This window comes from Aedes albopictus, chromosome 2 (assembly GCF_035046485.1).
Source record: "Aedes albopictus strain Foshan chromosome 2, AalbF5, whole genome shotgun sequence".
Taxonomy (NCBI): Eukaryota; Metazoa; Arthropoda; class Insecta; order Diptera; family Culicidae; genus Aedes; species Aedes albopictus.
This window is the reverse complement of record NC_085137.1, coordinates 151,540,613-151,549,445: the sequence shown is the minus strand read 5'-3', so window position 1 is coordinate 151,549,445 and position 8,833 is coordinate 151,540,613. Positions and strand designations below refer to the sequence as shown.

General features: G+C 42.0%; 1 protein-coding gene across 3 annotated transcripts in view; it reads left to right on the top strand.

Annotated features, from left to right (window-relative positions):
• Positions 1 to 353: 353 nt before the first annotated feature.
• LOC109429277 (nephrin-like) overlaps positions 354 to 8,833 on the top strand; it is a 506,653-nt gene continuing 498,173 nt past the window's right edge. For all 3 annotated transcript variants that reach the window (XM_062850614.1, XM_062850613.1, XM_062850612.1), the window contains exon 1: positions 354 to 1,379. The gene's annotated coding sequence lies outside the window, so the exon portion shown is untranslated. The remainder of the gene's footprint in view (positions 1,380 to 8,833) is intronic.

Genomic DNA, 8,833 nt, shown 5'->3' with positions numbered 1-8,833 from the left:
CAAAGCAATCAGCTGATTGTTCCGAAATCATAACAGAGCGGATAATCACGCTTGCGCTTCTCCACTTTGTTGAGATGTGTTTTCCCGCGATAATGTGGCACCGCATGAGAGCATGAGCCTGTTCTCACAGGCGGATACTCTCGTCCGTCGTCGGTGAGACACTGAGAGATGGAGTTTATCCAACCCCACATCGTTTTATGAGAGAACGCGAGCTTCAGCTGCTTGGGAGGAAAAATCGGAAAACTCAACCACCCATCGCATCGGTTGGATAGTTTTCCCGAAAGAACCGACGTGGACGACGATGACGACGACGACGTCGACATCCTTGCAGCAGCCAACAGTAGCACGTCAGTTTATCAGGATACTTTGGACAGTTCGGACGCGTTCTTCTGAGGGCCCTCCGGTCTGTAGATACGGTCGCACTTCAGGACGGTCGCGGTCAGGTGGATTAAGGTGGAATTTCTTCTGCAGACAGCCTGCGCCCCTAAGTGGAGGCACAAGAAAGCCTCGTCACCCAGCTTCGACCAGGACGACGACAACGAGTGATGATGGGTGGCAGAGGGCAATGAGTGTGCGAGAGTGTGGGCTTCAGTTGGCAGTGGTACGCTGTTACGTGTGATGTGGTACTCTTACCGTCGTCGTGCCGAGTACAGGTGAAAGACGGTGGTTCAACTAACGGGGGTCCTACACTGCCGTGTGTAGGTTATGGATTTCTGACGTTGGGCACTGCCAGACAGGGTGACGACAATTGACCTCGGTGGAATGCTGTGGCGGCGGTGCAAGAAGTGAAACGACATGAGATGATTGACAGAATTGAGTGGTGATTCGGAGGGATTGAGTGGAAGTGAATTAACGATACCGATTAACGGTTGACTTGCGGATCGAGGGTTGTCGCTGGTATTCTGGTGATTTTTCGTATTTTTCCTTCGAGTTCAACCGCGACGACGACGACGGGCACTGGCAGAAAAGCACCACGCCGGGGTCACCGAATCGCACTAACAAGTGAGAAGCTAATTGGGTTGGAAAATGAATGTGAATGTTAAATGATCCGTAAGATCTGTGGCATAATTTCACGGTTTGGAGAATAGCCGCGATTACTGCGGTTATCGCTTAGAGGCAGAAGAAAGAAAAAATCCTGATCGATTAAATTAATGATTCAGATTCGGTGCTCCGACCGTATGAAGAGGCGTGATTGAATTGAGTGAAGTGAGTGATGGTGTAAAGGCAGCAGAATTTCATGCCCGGGGAAATCGAAGAAAGGGCAAATCATTAAATTTGCATCCTTCAGTGAGCTAGCCGGATTGGTTCGTTGGCATCATCAATCATCCGGTTCTTCGATTCAACCAACGTCAGTCAAGTAGCTGTGAAGAGAAGAAAAGGTATTCTGCAGGGCGGCACGTTAGAGTGGTCCAAGATGGGGAAAACTTGAAATATAAAATTAATTGTCCAATGTAATCCCACGAAGTTTTGTGTTCATTTGGTGTACTGGAAAGTCGCAGGAAGATCTAAATCTGTATTTATAAGGAATATTGATCACATGTATGAAGGAAAGATATGTTCGTTTTGGTAATAAATCGCACCGTAGTGATTTTTCTTGTGGTTCTTTAAACGAAACAGCTATTTGTATAAGAACAAGTTTTGTGTAGACAATCTATTTACAAATTGCTTAGTTTGATACTCCTGAAGTATGAGATTCTAGGGTCGTTTGAATCCTAACCTGAACTGGAATGCAGACATTGTTGTATCTTGTAATCCTACCAATGCATTGATGACAACATAATTTCGAGAAATATATTAAAAAACCCTAATTAATCCACCTAGCGGTGATGGCGCCTTTCTCGTGTCTTCGGAACCCCATTTCAATAAAACTCAAGCGAAATGTTTATGTATATCGCACTTTCATACAATTAACAGAAATCCATTTCATGATACCAGAAATCATATCGTTCATCTTTGAACAAACCGTTACCGCGTCAACAAGTGCAGTGCAGTGCAATATGATAGAAATCAAGTGAAACCAACCATAAAAATAAGCTACGGTTCACTTGACAAGAAATCCGATGTACAGACACCAACAAGACACCGACAGTCCTATGTCCATTCGAACAAAAAGCGACTAGTCAGAATTTTCCCTTTGAAGAAGACTCGAAACAGAGTCGAAACGTCGGGACAAATCTAAAACAGTCGTTTTGATTCCCCAAGACTGCAGCGCCGATAAAGTAGCTAGATCATACATATCAGCCGAACTCTCTTATATACCGTTTTTTGCTTTAGTTATCCAACTAAACCAATAGATTCCAAGATCTTTTTGGTAGCAAATTTGATAATCTTTCAAATGCGATAAGTTTGACCATTTTCAAGTTATAGCCACCTTGAGACAAGCAAAGTCAAAAACATGTAATGTTCAATTACTACGTAACGGTTGAGATTTGACCAAATGCGTAAAACATTTTTTCACCGGTCGGAACCTGTTTGCTTGCTAACGTTCATAAGGTTATCAAAAAATCCTAGCCTTGCTGTGTCGCATACATAGATTCAGTTCAATTTTATATTTAGCCGCTTTCGGAGGGACACCCTGGGTACGGCACTACCGGCTGTCCCTAATGTGGTCCTAACCTATTTCTTTTATAACCATTCATCAGATTATCAGAAAAGCCGTTATTTGTTGTATCGCATGCATGGGTTTGGTACTCTTTTGTATTTGGCCACATCCGTCGGGACCCCCGGAACCGGTTCCGGAACACTACTGGTTCAGATATGGTCTGATATTGTTTTCCTGCTAACCGTTCATCAGGTTATCGAAAATGCCGCAGTTCGATGTGTCGCATGCATGGGTTTGGTACTCTTTTATATTTGGCCACTTCCGGTGGGACATCCGGAACCGGTTCGGGAACACTACCGGTTCAAATGTGGTCTGATACTGTTTTCCTGCTAACCGTTCATCGGATTATCGAAAAAGCCGCTGTTTGATGTGTCACATGCATGAGTTATGTTCAATTTGATATTTGGCCACTTCCGGCGGGACACCCAGAACCGGTTCCGGAACACTACCGGTTCAGATATGGTCTGAGACTATTTTCCTGCTTACCGTTCATCAGATAATCGTAAATGCCGTGGTTTGATGGGTCGCATGCATGGGTTTGGTGCATTTTCATGTCTGGCCCCTTCCAGGGGTACCGGTTCCGGAACACCTAAATGGCCATAACTCCGGAACGGCTGGACCGATCCGAACCATTTTCAATAGGAAACAATGGGGCCAGATTCCGCGTCGAATGAGCCGTCGATCGTTAAAATCGGTTGATATTTACTATCTAAAAGTGAGGTGACCTTTTTTGTACACATTAGAGTGGGACACCGAAATACATTTTACTCCTGTACACTTTTTGAGTTCCTTTTTGGTCCCATATCAACTGTGCAAAATTTCAGCTCGATCGGATAAACTATATTTTAGCGCCAGCCATTTTACGTTTTCATACGATTTACTATGGGGAAAATCACTTTTTCAAAGAAAAATCGCCACAGGTTGCCCCTTAACTCCTAAAAATAAATCGATGAATGATTTCTGTTGGAAATTTTTCGAGAAACCAACTCTCCGAAGACCACAAAGTGATCTAAGGCATGTGGAAAAAGTTATTAACTGAAAACCGAATGGCATGCCAATGCTGTTTAACATGTAAGGAATAACAATAAATAATAAAATCTCGTCATTTTATCAATCGGGTGAGGCTTAATAACTTTTTCCACGAACGTCGCATCGCTTTGTGGTCTTCGGAGGTCTGCTTCCTCGTGAAGTTATCTACAGAAATCTTTCAACGACTTATTTTGAGGAATCAATGGGTGACCTCAAGCGTTTTTTCTTTGAAGGAGTAGATTTTCCCCATTGTAAATCGTATGAAAAACTAAGAATAGCGGGCGCTAAAATATAGTTTCTTTGATCGATCTGAAATTATGCACAGTTGATATGGGACCAAACTGGAACTCAAAAAGTATACAGGAGTTGGAGTTTTCCATTTTTTTGTATTTTCCCATATAAACCGTGTACTATGTGTATGTGTGTGTGTATGTGTGTGTGTGTGTATGTGTGTGTACAAAAAAACTCACATCACTTTTTGGCAGTAAATCTCAACCGATTTTAATGACCGACGGTTCATTCGACACGGAATCTGGTCCCATTGTTTCCTATTGAAAATGGTTCGGATCGGTCCAGCCGTTCCGGAGTTATGGCCATTTACGTGTTCCGGATCAGTACCCTTGGAAGGGGCCATACATAAAAATGTAACAAACGCATACATGCGACACATCAAACAGCGGCATTTTGGATAACCTGATGAACAGTTATCAAGAAAACAGTCTCAGACCATATCTGAACCGGTTGTGTTCCGGGACCGGTTCCGGATGTCCCGCCGGAAGTGGCCAAATATAGAAGTGAACCAAATCCATGCATGCGACACATCAAACTGCGGCATTTTCGATAACCTGATGAGCAGTTAGCAAGAAAACAGTCTTAGACCATATCTGAACCGGTAGTGCTTCGGAACCGGTTCCGGGTACTCCGCCGGAAGTGACCGTATATAAAACTTGACAAAACTTTTGCATACGGCACATCAAATAACGGCTTTTTCGACAACTTGATGACCGGTTATTGAGGAAGTGGGCTAAAACCACATTATGGACTGTCAATAGTGCCGAAACTAGTTCCGGGTTTCCCTCCGAAAGCGGCTAAATATAAAATTGAACCAAACCCATGGCTTTTTTGATAACCTAATAAACTTTAGCAAGCATATAGTCTCAGACTATTTAAGAGACTATCGGTAGTGTTCCACTACCGATTCCGGGCCGGAAGTGACACCAAACCTATGTATGCGATAGCTCAAATCACGGCTATTTAGGTAACATGTTGAACAGTTGCAAGAAAATAGACGCAAGCCATATCAGTGTGTTACGGAACCGATTACGGGTAGGGGAGGAAGGGGTAACCCCGTCACCTTAAGCATTGGGATTATTCAAAATTAATGTAAGAGGTAATTTAATATTTTAACTACACAGAATGTTTGAATCATTAGTATTTTATAAAATTTGTGCATTAAAATGTTCATAATATGTTTATTTTACCGAATAATGTACATAACACAAACATATTAAATATTGATGTTGTTAATGCAGTGCGGGTAAGACCGTCACCCCTATGGGGTAAGTCCGTCATACCTTTTTTTAACAAAATACTTTTGAAGATTTTAATTTGAAAATGTTTCCAACATATTTTGATCAGTTGTGATGGTTTACCAACTATTCCAATCAGTCGTTTTTTATATTATCGGTAATTTTAAGGTATATGCTGCCAAATAAAGAAAACTCTACTTAGGCGATCATGCCGTTGTCCTCCATGTACATCAGTATAACTGGAAAGAACAGGCCAATGATTTAACCTTTCGCACCGTTGTAAAAAGTACATACTACCAAAAAACCTAGCTCGTTCTCTTCTTCTTTTTTTCTTGACATTACGTTCCAACGGGAAACAGCCTGTTGTTATGCTTGTTCTATGAGCACTTCCACAGTTATTAACTGAGCCTCTGCCAATGGCCATTTTGAATGTGTATATCGTGTGGAAGGCACGAAGATATTCTCTAATATATGCCCAAGAAAGTGAAGGAAGTTTCCTTTACGAAAAGATCCTGGACAGACTGGAAATCGAACCCTCACACACACGGTCATACCTCGATATAACGTAACTTTAAGCTTGATACAACGATCGGCTCCGTAAAGCGTTAAACGTAAATGCGCCTCGATTAACTGAACTAGATAAAAATAATAATGATTCTATTTTGCCAGCCCTCAGGTGATTCCTTGAAGAATCACTGAAGAAATACCCGAAGAAACCCCAAAAAAAGTTCATGAGAGAATCCTGGCCGATGAGTGACGGGCTTACCCGAAAAGCCAACTTTAATTAAAGTACACCGTAATTTCTGAAAAATTGTTGAAACTGACCTTTCGATGAATCTTGGCACTAAAGAATAGTACAGATGAGAATACATGATTGATTAAAATCAATTTCTATACTTGTTTTGTAATCTAGAGGCTAAATTCTACCGGCAAAAAATTACTTCCACCGTTGGTGCAACAACGTATGCGTTTGTTTTGTTTGTTTTCTTCGCGTTTGACAGGTCAATGTTGGTACCATGTGTCTCAAAATAGTAAAAATGGTAAAAACAAATAAAATGTGTGGCCAAAAAACTACTAAATAACTATTTTCTGGTAGAATCATTGGGGTGACGGACTTACCCACCCTGACGGTGTTACCCGCTTTTCCCCTATCCCGCCAGAAATGGTCAAATGTAAAAGACAACCAACACATGCGACATTTCAATGACTTTTTCAGTAACAAGATAAACGGTTAACCAACGAAAAATCCCATATTTGGGAGAACCGGTAGTGCTCCAAAACTGGTGACAAGACGAGTAACGCGTCGGAAGTGGTAAAATATAGAAGGGAACTAAACCATAGCGGCATTTTTGATAATCTAATGAATGGTCAACAAGAAAATAGTCTCAGGCCACATCTAGAACTTGTAATAATATTTCGGAATCGGTTGCGGGTGTTCCATCGGAAGTGATTTAATAGAAGTGAACCAAAATCATGCATGCGATACATAAAATCGTGGCTTTTTCAAAAATTTGCCGAACGGTTAGCAAGAAAATAGCCTCAGATCACATTCAATTTCGGCTTTTCAGTTGACAAAAACCTAGTCCCAGACAATATTTGAGACCACCGGAATCGGTTGCAGGTGTCCCGCTGGAAGTGGTCAAACGCAAAATTTAACAAAACCTATGCAAGCTGCATATCAAATAGCGGAATTATAAAGGTGAACAAAATAAATGTCAAAGCGATAAATCAAATTGTGGCTTTTTTGATAGCATGTAAACGTTGGGTAAGATTATAAGATTATATACACAGAAAAAAATATTGATGTAAAATTCAGCGAAAATATTGCACATAAAGGGAATTCTAGAGTTAGTGCATATTTACAGGATATATCATGTAAAATTAAGTTATAATCGTGTAAATTTCCGCTAATAGTCATGTAACCGGTTGGAGTCCATGATGGTTTACGCGATGGTTGGCGGAAATCTACATGATGGTAATGTAATTTTACATTATATCTCATGTAAAAATGCACTAACTCTAGCATTCCCTTTATGTGCATGATATCTAGCTGAATTTTAATTACATATTTTTTCTGTGTATGCAAGAGAACAAAATCGATCTCTTCAAATCACAAAGCGATTCTTCAAATCACACCATTTTAGATTCCTGCGGTGTAAATGTATAGTAGGGTGGATCAACGTTTTATGGAAAAAATATAATTTAATCGCATCAGTTGACATTCAGGCTTCATACATAGCAGTCGTGTGTATCGTGCCGAGTGAAAACATTTCGCGTTTTTCTGCTAATCGGACAGCGTCCGAAAGGCCTATTTCCTAAATTTCGTTAAAGCGACCAGATTATCCCCTCCAAAATGCCCGGCTATCGTAAAAACTCGTTCGTAATCGACTTCAGTGTGATGCCAGTCCGACCTAAGTTGAACGTAGTCCAGGATTTCATCTTCGCAAAGATGTCTCTTGACATGAGTGTTGTCAAAAACCTCCAGACAAGTATCACCAAATCGCAGGTCATCATCGAAGTCGACTCCGCGGCAACAGCGGAAAACATCATAATCCAGAACAGTCTGAAACACTCTGTCGAATACGAGCAACAACTGTACCCAATCCCGGTACACTCAGCGGATAATGCAGTTGAGGTTAGGGTGTACGACTTGCCTCCGCAAATGCCGAACCAACTCATTGCATCGCATTTCTCTGCTTATGGAAAGGTCCTGTCGGTTAAGGATGATGTCTGGAAGGAATACTTCCCAGGAGTCCCGAACGGAGTCAGGATTGTGCGCATTGAAATCCAGAAACCCATTCCATCGTATGTTCCAGTAGCTGGGGAACTGGCGTATGTTCTGCACATCAATCAGGTGAAAACCTGCAAACATTGTGCGCAAAAAGTCCATATTGGGAAATCATGTTCAGCAGCGAGGAAGGAAACTTCACCCCAAATCAACGCCGGCCGAACGTTGGCCGAAATTGTAAGCAATACCCGCGAGCCAGAGAAAGACAACGAAATCATCGTGGACCTGATGGATGTTGTTGATTCATCTGATGAATCAGACGTTGTGGACCCATTATCGCATGCTGCAGTCCCGAATGGAAAAGAATCAGCTAAAACAAACCCCATGCCTGTCCCCGTACCAGCAGAGTCATCTATGGATGACGAAACTAAGTCAACCACTGCGCTGAATGAGCTAGAAACAGACCCGTTAGGGGGCCGCAAGCGCCCGTTATCACCCAAGCTTCCAGAATCAGAAACACAGCGAGTCTTGCGTAAACCGAAGTCTCAACGACAACTTTCGAAGTAACTTTCATCGTTTTTCTCTCAATGGTAAGCATATACGACAGTGTATGTCCTGCCGAAGCAACACACGATACTGCCGCCCTAAAAATCATACCATCTTTATTAGAAAAAAGCAACATAAATATGCCGCATCAGCCTATCCCACTCCGAAATTACATCAGTTGGCGAAACAATGCCTCTTCGTTGGAGCAACGCCTCTCTCTCAAAGGTAAAACCATTAGTATACGTCTAGTCGAAGCATTCCTTGATACTGCCATCCTGAAAAAAATGCAATCTTCATCAGATTCCTGCGAGCCTAAGATGATAGTGTGGTTGCAACTTCGATATACACTACAAGCACCGACATCCAAGCGAGCTAATGTCAGCGTTGGCGCACAGCCTT